At 48.0% G+C, this 14,675-nt stretch overlaps 1 protein-coding gene across 1 annotated transcript in view; it reads left to right on the top strand.

The window, feature by feature from the left end:
• Window positions 1–14,392: 14,392 nt before the first annotated feature.
• LOC130282797 (zinc finger protein 660-like) overlaps window positions 14,393–14,675 on the top strand; it is a 43,339-nt gene continuing 43,056 nt past the window's right edge. Inside the window, exon 1 of the mRNA XM_056531543.1 lies at window positions 14,393–14,450. The gene's annotated coding sequence lies outside the window, so the exon portion shown is untranslated. The remainder of the gene's footprint in view (window positions 14,451–14,675) is intronic.

Below are 14,675 nucleotides of genomic sequence, written 5' to 3'. Positions count from 1 at the left end.
ATCACCGCCCTTCCCAGTAACGATAGGTGCATGCAAATAATGACTGAAGGTCCACAAGGTAGTTGAACTTGGGTAAAACTTTACATAAAGACTTGCGGTACATCCAATGAACAGTAACAGTCTCATTCAAACAGTCTCCATACACTTCAGTGACTGACAGTTGTTGCGGACCTTGACTTCTGTTATAAGTCTCAGAATTTAGGGTTAATTGCGAAGATCCGTCCGGATTTAGGGGATAGATAAGGTCCGGTGATCTTGCAGAGTGCTTAGGGATTGATGCACTCACAGTTTTGTAATGACTCACTGATGACAGCAGCGCAGATCCTCCTCCGTCAACAGCCCACGAGGAAAGAGCTAACAATGGCCGGCGCTCGCCTAAAATGGGCAGGGCCGCTTTGATTGGTCTGAATAACTGTCACTCACCGTTACAAGGAATGATGGGTGCAATACTTCATAGGGACCTCCAAAGGTCCTTAACCCCTTCCGTTTTTGCATTTTCATTTTTTCCTCATCACCTTCCAAAAATCATAACGCTTTCAATTTTGCACCTAAAAATCCATATTATGGCTTATTTTTTGCGCCACCAATTCTACTTTGCAGTGACATTAGTCATTTTACCCAAAAATCCACAGCGAAACGGAAAAAAAAATCATTGTGCAGTGCATTTTTCGATAAAAATAACACCTTATCTTTATTCTGTAGGTCCATACGGTTAAAATGATACCCTACTTATATAGGTTGGTTATTGTCGTACTTCGGAAAAAAATCATAACTACATGCAGGAAAATTTATGTTAAAAATTCTCATCTTCTAACCCCTATAACAGGCCGGTATGAGGACTCATTTTTTGCACCGTGTTCCATTTTTGTATTGATCTGACTTTTTGATCGCTTTTTATTCATTTTTTCATGATATAAAAAGTGACCAAAAATACACTATTTTGGACTTTGGAATTTTTTTGCGCGTACGCCATTGACCGTGCGATTTAATTAACGATATATTTTTATAGTTCGGACATTTTTGCAAGCGGCAATACCACATATGTTTATTTTTATTTACACAGTTTTTTTTTTTTTTATGGGAAAAGGGGGGTGATTCAAACTTTTAATAGGGAAGGGGTTAAATGACCTTTGTTAAAGGGTACCTCTCATCAAAAAAAACTTTTGATATATTATAGATTAATGTATGCAGACTAACTTTACAATTGCATGTTATTAAAAAATATGCTTCTTTCTATTTAATTTTCCACTTTGAAGAAATGACCACTAGGGGTCTCCCTACCAGTCCTGGCAGCAAGCATTTCAGACTCATGCTGGAGTCCTAAACACTACGAGCTGCCAGTCTGCTTTGTTCACAAAGGAGAACACTCAGAGCCGCCAGCCTGCTTTGTTCACAGCCTGTTTGGCTGTGAACAAAGCAGGCTGGTAGCTCTGAGTGTTTAGGACTCCAGCATGAGTCAGAAATGCTTGCTGACAGGACTGATTGGGAAAAATACAATAGAAAGAAGCATATTTTTAATGAACATGCTATTGGAAAGTTATTCAACATTCATTAATCTAAAATATATCAAAAATTTATTTGATGAGAGGTACCCTTTAACTTTTTTTTTTGCAGTGTTATAGCTCCCATAGGGACCTATAACACTGCACACACTGATCTCCTATGCTGATCCCTGCAAAGCCATAGCTAGATAGGCGGTCGATTGCTCAAGTCTGTAGTTCAGGCTTGGAGCAATCAATCGACGATCAGACGCCGCGGAGAGAGGTAAGGAGACCTCTGCCTGCGTCCCAGCTGATCTGAACATTGCGATTTTATCGCGATGTCCCGATCAGCCCGACTGAGCTGCCGGGAACGGTTTACTTTCGTTTTCAGACGCGCCGATCAACTTTGATTGCCGCGTCTGAAGGGTTAATAGCGCGCCGCACTGCGATCAGTGCCGCGGGCTATTAGCCACAGGTCCCTGCTGTTGTTAGAGGCCGGGCCCGACCCGCTATGACCGTGGCCGTGGCCCCGCGTTATAGATCGGGAGCAGACTCATGACGTAGCAGTACGTCATGAGTCCTTAAGGGGTTAAGCAAAAACCATAGAGTTTACCCGATCACGTGACCCGCAGGTCCTGCTACGCTCCGTACAGGTAATTAACCAATTATATACATTTGTACAATTATATTTATATAAATCCTGAATAAACTGTTAGGTTACTAACACCTAGATGAGAGGTGACAAGGGGCAGACTAGATAAGAAGGACCCCGACGTCCTAGGGACTCTGGCTATGGGGACCTCTATACAGGTACCGGGACACCACAGCTTCTATTAAAACTGTCGCTCCATACCCCTCGGTCTCTGAAGCTTGCTGGCATTGTGGGGGATCCGAAGGGACTATGGCACATATCTGGTGGGGCTGCCCATTACTCTCCTCTTTCTGGTCCTCCATCCTCCGGACTATTCGGGAGGTCACTGGGATCTCGGTACCCAACTCCCCTGAAGCGGTGCTTCTATTTAGCTTCCCCATGTCCTCCACCTCTTTCCGTAAGTCCCTCTTAAGCCATATGCTGCAGGCTGCCTGCACTGTCATTCCCCGCAAATGGCGCTCCTCACTGCCCCGTCTATCGGAGAATGGCTGGAGGAGATAGCCGCCACTCAGAGAATGGAAGAGTTACTTGCTCTTACACCGGAGGAGTATGACAGATACGCTAAAACTTGACTTGACTGTCTCACATTTCAGTCCTCCCCTAATTTTGGGGCCTTACTGTTACGCCGAGCGCTCCGGGTCCCCGCTCCTCCCCGGAGCGCTCGCAGCGTTCTCCTGTTCGCAGCACCCTGGTCAGAACCGCTGACCGGGAGCGCTGCGATAATGTCCCTAGCCGGGATGCGATACGCGATGCGGGACGCGCCCGCTTGCGGTGCGCATCCCGGCCCGCTTACCAGACTCGTTCCCCGTCTGTGCTGTTCTGGCGCGCGCGGCCCCGCTCCCTAGGGCGCGCACGCGCCGGCTCTCTGCGATTTAAAGGGCCAGTGCGCCACTGATTGGCGCCTGGTTTTAATTAGTGTGTTCACCTGTGCACTTCCATATATTACCTCACTTTCCCTTCACTTCCTTGCCGGATCTTGTTGCCATTGTGCCAGTGAAAGCGTTCCTTGTGTATCCCAAGCCAGTGTTCCAGACCTCTTGCCGTTGCCCCTGACTACGATCCTTGCTGCCTGCCCTGACCTTCTGCTATGTCCAACCTTGCTCTTGCCTAATCCCTTGTACCGCGCCTATCTCAGCAGTCAGAGAGGTTGAGCCGTTGCCGGTGGATACGACCTGGTTGCTACCGCCGCTGCAAGACCATGCCGCTTTGCGGCGGGCTCTGATGAATACCAGTAGCAACTTAGAACCGGTCCGCCGGCACGGTCCACGCCAATCCCTCTCTGACACAGAGGATCCACCTCCAGCCTGCCGAATCCTGACAGTAGCTCCGGCCATGGATCCCGCTGAGGTCCCGCTGCCAGTTGTCGCTGACCTTACCACGGTGGTCGCCCAGCAGTCGCAACAGATAGCGCAACAAGGCCATCAGCTGTCTCAACTGACTGTTATGCTACAGCAGCTTCTACCACAGCTTCAGCAACCATCTCCTCCGCCAGCTCCTGCACCTCCTCCGCAGCGTTTATCGTTGCCGGACAAGTTTGATGGGGACTCTAGACTTTGCCGTGGTTTTCTCTCGCAATGTTCCCTGCATTTGGAGATGATGTCGGACCAATTTCCAACTGAACGGTCAAAGGTGGCTTTCGTGGTTAGTCTCCTGTCTGGGAAGGCCCTGTCATGTGCCACACCGCTCTGGGACCGCAATGATCCTGTCACTGCCTCCGTACACTCTTTCTTCACGGAGATTTGAAGTGTCTTCGAGGAACCAGCCCGAGCTTCTTCTGCCGAGACTGCCCTGCTGAACCTGGTCCAGGGTAATTCTTCAGTAGGCGAGTACGCCATCCAATTTCGTACTCTCGCCTCCAAATTATCTTGGAATAACGAGGCCCTCTGCGCGACCTTCAAAAAAGGCCTATCCAGTAACATCAAAGATGTGCTGGCCGCACGAGAAATCCCTGCCAACCTGCATGAACTTATTCATTTGGCCACCTGCATTGACATGCGTTTTTCCGAAAGACGTCAGGAGCTCCGCCAGGATATGGACTTTGTTTGCACTAGGCGGTTTCTCTCCCCGGCTCCTCTCTCCTCTGGTCCGCTGCAATCTGTCCCTGTGCCTTCCGCAGTGGAGGCTATGCAAGTAGACCGGTCTCGCCTGACACCACAAGAGAGGACACGCCGCCGCAATGAGAACCTATGCCTGTACTGTGCCAGTACCGAACATTTCTTGAAGGATTGTCCTATCCGTCCTCCACATCAGGAAAGACGCACTCCGATTCCGCACAAAGGTGAGACAGCTCTAGGTGTGAACTCTGCTTCTCCACGTCTTACTGTGCCTGTGCGGATTTATTCTTCTAACTCCTCCTTCTCAGCTGTGGCCTTCTTGGATTGTGGATCTGCAGGAAATTTTATTTTGGCCTCTTTCGTTAACAGGTTCAACATCCCAGTGACCAGTCTCGCCAGACCTCTCTACATCGCCTGCCTCAGTTAATGGTGAAAGATTGGACTGTACTGTGCGTTACCGCACAGAACCCCTGTTAATGTGCATTGGACCTCATAACGAAAAAATAGAATTTCTGGTCCTCTCTAACTGCACTTCTGAAATTCTTCTCGGACTGCCTTGGCTTCAACGCCATTCCTCTACCCTTGACTGGACCACCGGGGAAATCAAGAACTGGGGTACTTCTTGCTACAAAAAATGCCTTACGTCTGCTCCCAGTCCTGCCAGTCAAAACCCTATGGCTCCTCTGATACCAGGTCTCCCCAAGGCCTATCTGGACTATGCCGATGTTTTTTGCAAAAAAAAAGCAGAGACTTTGCCTCCTCACAGGCCTTATGACTGTCATATTGATCTCCTTCCTGGTACTACTCCACCCCGGGGCAGAATCTATCCCCTGTCAGCTCCTGAAACACAAGCCATGACGGAGTACATCCAAGAAAATTTAAAAAGGGGATTTATCCGCAAGTCTTCCTCCCCTGCCGGAGCTGGGTTCTTCTTTGTCTCCAAAAAGACGGTTCCTTACGACCATGCATTGATTACCGCGGTCTTAATAAAATCACTATAAAAAAAACGCTATCCCCTGCCTCTTATCTCGGAACTCTTTGACCGCCTACGTGGCGCCAACATCTTCACCAAATTGGATTTAAGAGGTGCATATAATCTCATCCGCATCAGGGAAGGGGACGAGTGGAAGACCGCATTTAACACCAGAGACGGACACTTTGAATATCTGGTTATGCCCTTTGGGCTTTGCAACGCCCCTGCTGTCTTCCAGGACTTTGTAAATGAATTTTTTCGTGATTTATTATATACCTGTGTTGTGGTCTACTTGGACGACATTTTGATTTTCTCTTCTAACCTCGAAGAACACCGCCGTCATGTCCGCCTGGTTCTTCAGAGACTCCGGGACAATCAATTATATGCCAAGATGGAGAAATGTCTCTTTGAATGCCAATCTCTTCCCTTCCTAGGATATTTAGTCTCTGGCCAGGGACTTCAAATGGACCCGGACAAACTGTCAGTCGTGTTAGATTGGCCACGCCCCTCCGGACTCCGAGCTATCCAACGTTTCTTGGGGTTTGCCAATTACTACAGACAATTTATTCCACATTTTTCCACCATTGTGGCCCCAATTGTGGCCCTAACCAAGAAAAACGCCAACCCTAAGTCCTGGCCTCCTCAAGCGGACGAGGAGTTCAACCGTCTCAAAACTGCCTTTTCTTCTGCTCCCGTACTCTCCAGACCTGATCCATCTAAACCCTTCTCACTGGAGGTAGACGCCTCCTCGGTGGGAGCTGGAGCTGTACTCCTACAAAAATACTCTTCTGGACATAACGTTACTTGTGGTTTCTTTTCTAGGACCTTCTCTCCGGCGGAGAAAAATTACTCCATTGGTGATCGAGAACTGCTGGCCATAAAACTAGCCCTCGAGGAATGGAGGCACCTGCTGGAGGGGTCCAAATACCCAGTTATTATATACACTAATCACAAGAATCTCTCTTATCTTCAGTCTGCCCAACTGCTGAACCCACGCCAGGCTAGGTGGTCGTTGTTTTTTGCCCGATTTAACTTTGAGATTCATTTTCGCCCTGCTGACAAGAACATCAGTTCTGACGCCCTCTCTCGTTCCTCGGATGCCTCTGAAATGGAAGCCTCCCTGCAACACATTATTCCTCCTGAGTGTCTGATCTCCGCTTCCCCAGCTTCCATCAGACAAACTCCTCCTGGAAAGACCTTTGTCCCTCCACGCCAGCGCCTCAGAATCCTCAGGTGGGGACACTCCTCACACCTCGCCGGCCATGCTGGCGTCAAAAAGTCCATCCAGCTCATCTCTCGATTTTATTGGTGGCCTACCCTGGAAGCAGATGTTGCTGATTTTGTTCGGGCTTGTACAGTCTGTGCCCGGGACAAGACTCCTCGTCAGAAGCCTGCCGGTCTCCTTCATCCTCTGCCTGTTCCTGAGCTACCATGGTTTCAGATTGCTATGGACTTTATAACAGACCTGCCTTTATCCCATGGCAACACAGTCATTTGGGTGGTCGTTGATCGTTTCTCCAAGATGGCACATTTTATTCCACTTCCAGGTCTTCCTTCTGCGCCACAGTTGGCGAAACAATTTTTTGTGCACATTTTTCGCCATCACGGGCTTCCCACGCATATCGTCTCGGATAGAGGCGTTCAATTTGTGTCGAAATTCTGGAGGGCCCTCTGTAATCAGCTTAAAATCAAATTACATTTCTCGTCTTCCTATCATCCCCAATCCAATGGGCAAGTGGAGACAGTTAGCCAGGTTCTTGGTGACTATTTGCGACATTTTGTTTCCTCCCGCCAGGATGATTGGGCCGATCTTCTACCCTGGGCCGATTTCTCGTACAATTTCAAAGTCTCTGAGTCCTCCGCTAAATCCCCGTTCTTTGTGGTGTATGGCCGTCACCCTCTTCCCCCCCTCCCCACTCCCACGCCTTCTGGTTTGCCCGCTGTTGATGAGGTTACCCGGGACTTCTCCACCATCTGGAAAGAGACTCAAAAATCCCTCATACAGGCCTCATCCCGGATGAAGAAGAATGCCGACAAAAAAAGAAGAACTCCTCCTGTCTTTGTTCCTGGAGACAAAGTGTGGCTCTCCGCCAAGTATATCCGCTTCCGTGTCCCCAGTTATAAACTGGGACCACGTTATCTTGGACCCTTTAAAATCAAGTGCCAAATCAATCCTGTCTCCTACAAACTCCTTCTTCCCCCTTCTCTCCGTATTCCCAATGCTTTTCATGTCTCTCTCCTTAAACCGCTTATCCTTAACCGCTTTTCTCCCAAGGTTGTTGCTCCTACTCCTGTCTCCGGGTCCTCAGATGTCTTCTCGGTTAAAGAAATTCTCGCGTCTAAGACGATCAGAGGTAAAAAAAAAATTCTTGTAGATTGGGAGAATTGCGGTCCTGAGGAGAGGTCATGGGAACCCAAGGATAACATTCTCGACAAGGACCTTATTCACAGATTTTCAGGTTCTAAAAAGAGGGGGAGACCCAAAGAGGGGGGGGGGGGGTACTGTTACGCCGAGCGCTCCGGGTCCCCGCTCCTCCCCGGAGCGCTTGCAGCGTTCTCCTGTTCGCAGCGCCCTGGTCAGACCCGCTGACCGGGAGCGCTGCGATAATGTCCCTAGCCGGGATGCGATTCGCGATGCGGGACGCGCCCGCTCGCGGTGCGCATCCCGGCCCGCTTACCAGACTCGTTCCCCGTCTGTGCTGTCCCGGCGCGCGCCGGCTCTCTGCGATTTAAAGGGCCAGTACGCCACTGATTGGTGCCTGGTTTTAATTAGTGTATTCACCTGTGCACTTCCCTATATTACCTCACTGCCCCTTCACTTCCTTGCCGGATCTTGTTGCCATTGTGCCAGTGAAAACGTTCCTTGTGTATCCCAAGCCAGTGTTCCAGACCTCTTGCCGTTGCCCCTGACTACGATCCTTGCTGCCTGCCCTGACCTTCTGCTACGTCCCACCTTGCTCTTGCCTAATCCCTTGTACCGCACCTATCTCAGCAGTCAGAGAGGTTGAGCCGTTGCCGGTGGATACGACCTGGTTGCTACCGCCGCTGCAAGACCATCCTGCTTTGCGGCGGGCTCTGGTGAATACCAGTAGCAACTTAGAACCGGTCCGCCAGCACGGTCCACGCCAATCCCTCTCTGACACAGAGGATCCACCTCCAGCCTGCCGAATCCTGACACTTACTAACCCCGAATACCCCAGCCACTCCTTGAAGGGCCGTTCTATTTTCCTTTCCCTAGTACTCTTATCCCTCCCCAAACCCTTTGGTCTACCCAGCTTTGTCCGTCCTGTATGTTGTTGTCTTTTGTTGTTCTCCCATGTTTTCCTCCCTGTTCTTGTTTCTCTGCCCTTTGTCCCTTACAGCTCTGAGCTTTTCTTTCTATTTTATTTCCATCTATTCTTCTTCCCCCCTCCCCCCCCCTTTTATTTTTTTCCTCTCTTCTCTTTCTTTTTGTTTGCTCTCATTGTTTATTGTCTTTTCGGATGGACTACTTCCATCTAGCTTTCATGTTCTTCCATCACTGGTGACTGTTTACTGCCTTCCTGGATTGGGACTCTGGTTCCCTCATATCTAGGCTCCTATGCCTGCTTTTTTACTACTATGGGCTGCTGGTTTGCTCGAATGCATAGTTGGCCTGGGGATGTTTGACCTCCCCTTTACTCTTTGTGTTTTCCACAAATATATGTGTATCTTATCATTTGACACTGTACCTTCTGATAATGTCTGAACATGCTTTTCTACTGCATAGTTAGCTTGAGGAGATTTACCTCCCCTTTGCTCTTTGAGCTTTCAACAAATAGGTGTATCTTGCAATGTTATATTGTATCCTTTATCAATGTACGAACACGTTTTTGTATGACATTTTCCCCCTTTTTTGTCTACGGGATGTTATGTATTGGTTTGTTCCTTTGTTTTTATTGAAAATAAAAATCTTTGAAAAAAAAAAAACTGTCGGTTTGGTCGGTGGTGTCTGGGCGGTTTCTGCAACCAATTGTCTCTCCTAGAGCACCCTTGTGGGCAAATGTCCATATGTCCCACCTCCAAGGGTTACAGGATGACGGTTTTTGGGGTACTCATGGTGTCAAATTTGCTGCCCATCTGTTTGGGGAGGACTAAGTGTTCCTGTCCTTCAATGACATGCAGGCTCACTATCATGTCCCTGGGAATGCCTTTTTCTGGTATCTCCAGTTGAGACATGCTTTCCAGGCCCAGTCTGGTTCCTTGGTGGTTACCTCTGCTTTTTCTGAGGTAGAGCTCTTTCTGGCTCCTTCCAACCTCTCTAGGCCCCTTACTCAACTTATGCCCTGCTCCATAGTTTAGGGCCTAGTCTGTTCAAGTTGGCATATGAGAAATGGGTGGCAGATATTCCGGACTTGTCTAGTGAACATTGGAGGGAGGTGGAAGGGTCGTATTATCCTACTGTAGTTAACGCTAGAGACTTGTTGATTCAATCCTGTTTCATTTTTCCACTATATCCTGGAAATACTGGAGCATATTTGTATGTTTTCCCTCTGATGTTTTAGATGTTCTGCGGAGGTGGGTTTGTTTATGCATGCGGTGTGTAGTCTCCCCAGTGTTCCCCAGTTCTGGAGGGAGGTGATGCAGTTTTTGGCAGATCATTTGGATTTCTTCTTACCCCTGAGGTTTACCTCTTGGGTGTTATCAATGGAGTTGAGTCAGAGTCTCATAGACGCCTTTTGATTCACTTTTTACTGTTTTGTTCATGTAAATTGGTTGTGATGACATAGAAACACTCTCCCCCCTCCCCCCTCTCTCTAGGTGGATTAGCCTTGTCAATAAATATGTTCCATTGTAGAAGACCCTCCTCTACCTTAGTCTTAAATGCCCAAATAAATTTGACAAGGTGTAGTTTCCTTGGCTGCTACTGGAGGCCTCAATGGATCCTCCTGGCCATTCCTCCCAGGCGGTCTAATTTGTTGTGGCTGGTTGTCCTATAGTGGTAGTGGAGAGAGGGCGTACCGGAGTGTGAATGGTCTGGTTTGTTTATCCTGCTTTTTGCTGCCTAATTTATTACCTTGTCTCATTCTGAATTACTCCTTCTGGAACTGGCCATGCAGCTACCTGGAGTGTATTTGTTTCTTTTTTGTTATGTTTACTTTGTTTTTTGGTTGGAAAATCACTAAAATAAATACACGGACAGCCAAAGACTGTCTGGGCATGCTGGAAGTTGTAGTTTTGCAAGAGCTTGAGACACCCTGGTTAGGGAACACTGATCTAGGAACAGCTGTTCTCTAACATTTTAAAAATTGAGTTTTCTGGTGGGATGTGCTTCGTCCTATTCTGGGTCCAATTGGCTTTTTTTTTTTTTGCGCAGAACAGACCCAGAATGGGTTGGAGCGCAAGTGACACCACCAGGTCCTGATGGATCCCGTCGACTTGAATGGGGTCTATCAGGGGGATCTGATATTTTACCAGAGTTGAGCTGAAAAAAGAAATAGGACATGTAAACATTTTTTTCCATTTACTGGAGTGCAATGACATTGTGAAAGGGCCCTTAATTATTATTATTTTTTATACACCTATGGGGGAAAAAAAACCCTCCTAGGGCTGCATTTTAACCTCTTCAGGACATAGGGCGTATGGATACGCCCTGAATCCCGAGTCCTTAAGGACCGAGGGCGTATCCATACGCCCGTGGGAATTCCGGCCCCCACCGCTAGCCGGTTGGGGACCGGAGCCGGATGCCTGCTGAAATCGTTCAGCAGGCATCCCGGCATATCGCCCAGGGGGGTCATTATGCCCCCCCCATGTCAGCGATCGCCGCGATCTGCGGTGATTCCGGGTCAATCGGGTCTCCAGTGACCCGATGACCCGGAATTACTGGCTGTTCGGGGCCGTCTCTGACGGCCCCGAACAGCCAGAGCCTGCAGGGGTGAGGTGGCACTGGTGCCACCTCACGATCGCCCTGATTCGTCGGCCGGATTACCGGCCGACCAATCAGGGCGCCTGCTGCGGGTGTCACTCCCGCACCCGCTCCGCCCCTCTTCTGGAGGACGTGAGCGGGTGCGGGACGTGCACCCCGGGTGCTGGGGACCCCGATCCCCGGCGCCCCTGTTGGGATCGGGGTCCCAGGAGCAGCTGCGGCGGCGGGACTGACCTGCAGCGTCTGGATCGTTGGAGGTGAGTGACAGCCTCCTGCTGTTGCTTAGCAACAGCTCCCAGCATGCAAAAAGGGCATGCAGGGAGCTGTAGTTATGCAACAGCAGGAGGCAGACCACCACAACTCCCAGCATTCCCTTATGGGCATGCTGGGACTTATGGTTTTGCAACAGCTGGAGGCACATTTTTTCTATGGAAAAGTGTACCTTCAGCTGTTGTCTAACTACAACTCCCAGCTTGCACAAACAGCTAAAGTGCATGCTGGGAGTTGTAGTGGTGCATCTGCTGGTTGCATAACTACAACTCCCAGCATGCCCGTTGGCTGTCGGTGACTGCTGAGAGTTGTAGTTTTGCAACAGCTGAAGGCACACTGGTTGTGAAACTCAGAGTTTTTTTTTACCTAACTCAGTGTTTCACGACCGGTGTGCCTCCAGCTGTTGCAAACTACAACTCTCAGCAGTCACCGTACACCATGCACCGTACATGCTGGGAGCTGTAGTTTTGCAACAGCTGGAGGCACACTGGTTGTGAAACACTGAGTTAGGTCACAAACTCAGTGATACATAACCAGTGTGCCTACAGCTGTTGCAAAACTGCAACTCTCAGCAGTCACCGACAGCCAACAGGCATGCTGGGAGTTGTAGTTATGCAACAGCTGGATGTCCCCCCCCCCCCCCCCCCCAATGTGAACGTACAGGGTACACTCACATGGGTGGAGGATTACAGTAAGTATCTGGCTGCAAGTTTGAGCTGCCGCAAACTTTCTGCTGCAGCTCAAATTGCCAGCGAGAAACTACTGTGAACCCCCGCCCGTGCGACTGTACCCCAAAAACACTACACTACACTAACACAAAAAATAAAATAAAAAGTAAAAAACACTACATATACACATACCCCTACACAGCCCCCCTCCCCTCCCCAATAAAAATGAAAAACGTCTGGTACGCCACTGTTTCCAGAACGGAGCCTCCAGCTGTTGCAAAACAACTCCCAGTATTGTCGGACAGCCGTTGACTGTCCAGGCATGCTGGGAGTTTTGCAACAGCTGGAGGCACCCTGTTTGGGAATCACTGGCGTAGAATACCCCTATGTCCACCCCTATGCAATCCCTAATTTAGGCCTCAAATGCGCATGGCGCTCTCACTTTGGAGCCCTGTCGTATTTCAAGGCAACAGTTTAGGGTCACATATGGGGTATCGCCGTACTCGGGAGAAATTGTGTTACAAATTTTGGGGGGTATTTTCTGCTTTTACCCTTTTTAAAAATGTAAAATTTTTGGGAAAACAAGCATTTTAGGTAAAAAAAAAATTTTTTTTTTACATATGCAAAAGTCGTGAAACACCTGTGGGGTATAAAGGTTCACTTAACCCCTTGTTACGTTCCCCGAGGGGTCTAGTTTCCAAAATGATATGCCATGTGGGTTTTTTTTTGCTCTCCTGGCACCATAGGGGCTTCCTAAATGCGGCATGCCCCCAGAGAAAAATTTGCGTTCAAAAAGCCAAATGTGACTCCTTCTCTTCTGAGACCTGTAGTGCGCCAGCAGAGCACTTTTCACGCCCATATGGGGTGTTTTCTGAATCGGGAGAAATTGGGCTTCAAATTTTTAGGGGTATTTTCTGCTATTACCCTTTTTAAAAATACAATTTTTTTGGGAAAACAAGCATTTTAGGTAAAATTTTTTTTTTTTTTTTTACATTTGCAAAAGTCGTGAAACACCTGTGGGGTATTAAGGTTCACTTTATCCCATGTTACATTCCCCGAGGGGTCTAGTTTCCAAAATGGTATGCCATGTGGTTTTTTTTTGCTGTTCTGGCACCATAAGGGCTTCCTAAAGGTAACATGCCCCCCAAAAACCATTTCAGAAAAACGTACTCTCCAAAATCCCCTTGTCGCTCCTTCCCTTCTGAGCCCTCTACTGCGCCCGCCGAACACTTTACATAGACATATGAGGTATGTGCTTACTCGAGAGAAATTGGGTTACAAATACAAGTAAAAATTTTGTCCTTTTACCCCTTGTAAAAATTCAAAAATTGGGTCTACAAGAACATGTGAGTGTAAAAAATGAAGATTGTGAATTTTCTCCTTCACTTTGCTGCTATTCGTGTGAAACACCTAAAGGGTTAAAACGCTGACTGAATGTCATTTTGAATACTTTGGGGGGTGTAGTTTTTATAATGGGGTCAATTATGGGGTATTTCTAATATGAAGACCCTTCAAATCCACTTCAAACCTGAACTGGTCCCTGAAAAATATTGAGTTTGAAAATTTTGTGAAAAATCGGAAAATTGCTGCTGACCGTTGAAGCCCTCTGATGTCTTCCAAAAGTAAAAACACGTCAATTTTATGATGCAGACATAAAGTAGACATATTGTATATATGAACCAAAAAAAAATGTATTCGTAATATCCATTTTCCTTACAAGCAGAGAGCTTCAAAGTTAGAAAAATGCTAAATTTTCAAATTTTTCATCAAATTTACGGATTTTTCACCAAGAAAGGATGCAAGTATCGACAAAAATTTACCACTATGTTAAAGTAGAATATGTCACGAAAAAACAGTCTCGGAATCAGAATGATAACTAAAAGCATCCCAGAGTTATTAATGTTTAAAGTGACAGTGGTCAGATGTGCAAAAAACGCTCCGGTCCTTAAGGCCAAAATGGGCTCCGTCCTGAAGGGGTTAAAAAGCCACAAATGCTAAAAATCCAAACACTGCATGAATACATTACAATATTGCACAGTGTCTTTGCACAAAAAGAAAGTTAAAAGTAATATGAAAAACGCACCAATATTGTTTGTGAATAAAGCCTGAGAATGTAAAGTGATGTTATTCTTTTAAACATTCTTGTGATCGAGAAGGTGCGTCCTGTAGTTGTACATGGTGACAGTGGTGTGCGCCTCAGTTGTGCCCATCTTCTCTACATTCACGAAGCACACAGCTAATTTACAGAAATACTGAATTCTATCACCAGGACACGGGGGGCGGAGCTCACAGAGTACGGACAGACGCAAATAAAGAGTAGGGGGCGGAGACTCTGTCCTCAGCAGTAATTAGGGTACACACTGTGGACTACGGTTCCCATGATCCTTCACTTGCGGGGCGCTATTGATGACGTCAAAAGTGTGGCGACACACTACTCAGCAGAGTGAACGGAGACAGTGTTATACGGGGTGAGGAAGAGACCACTGTTCTGATCAAGAAGGGGGGGGGACAACAGTGGTGGGTAGGGTGCTGGGAGTACAGGAAGGGACAGGACAGTGCAGTACCGGGTGCATAGGGGAGTAAAGGGGACACAGGGCTGGTGCATATGGTAGGAGAAGAGGGCACAGGGCAGGGTGCATAGAAGGGAATATGTGGCACAGGGCTGGGTGTATATGAAAGGAATAGGTGGCACA

This window comes from Hyla sarda, chromosome 7, assembly GCF_029499605.1.
Source record: "Hyla sarda isolate aHylSar1 chromosome 7, aHylSar1.hap1, whole genome shotgun sequence".
In the NCBI taxonomy this organism is placed as follows: Eukaryota; Metazoa; Chordata; class Amphibia; order Anura; family Hylidae; genus Hyla; species Hyla sarda.
The sequence above is the reverse complement of the archived record's forward strand: the minus strand, read 5'-3'. Positions and strand labels throughout refer to the sequence as shown.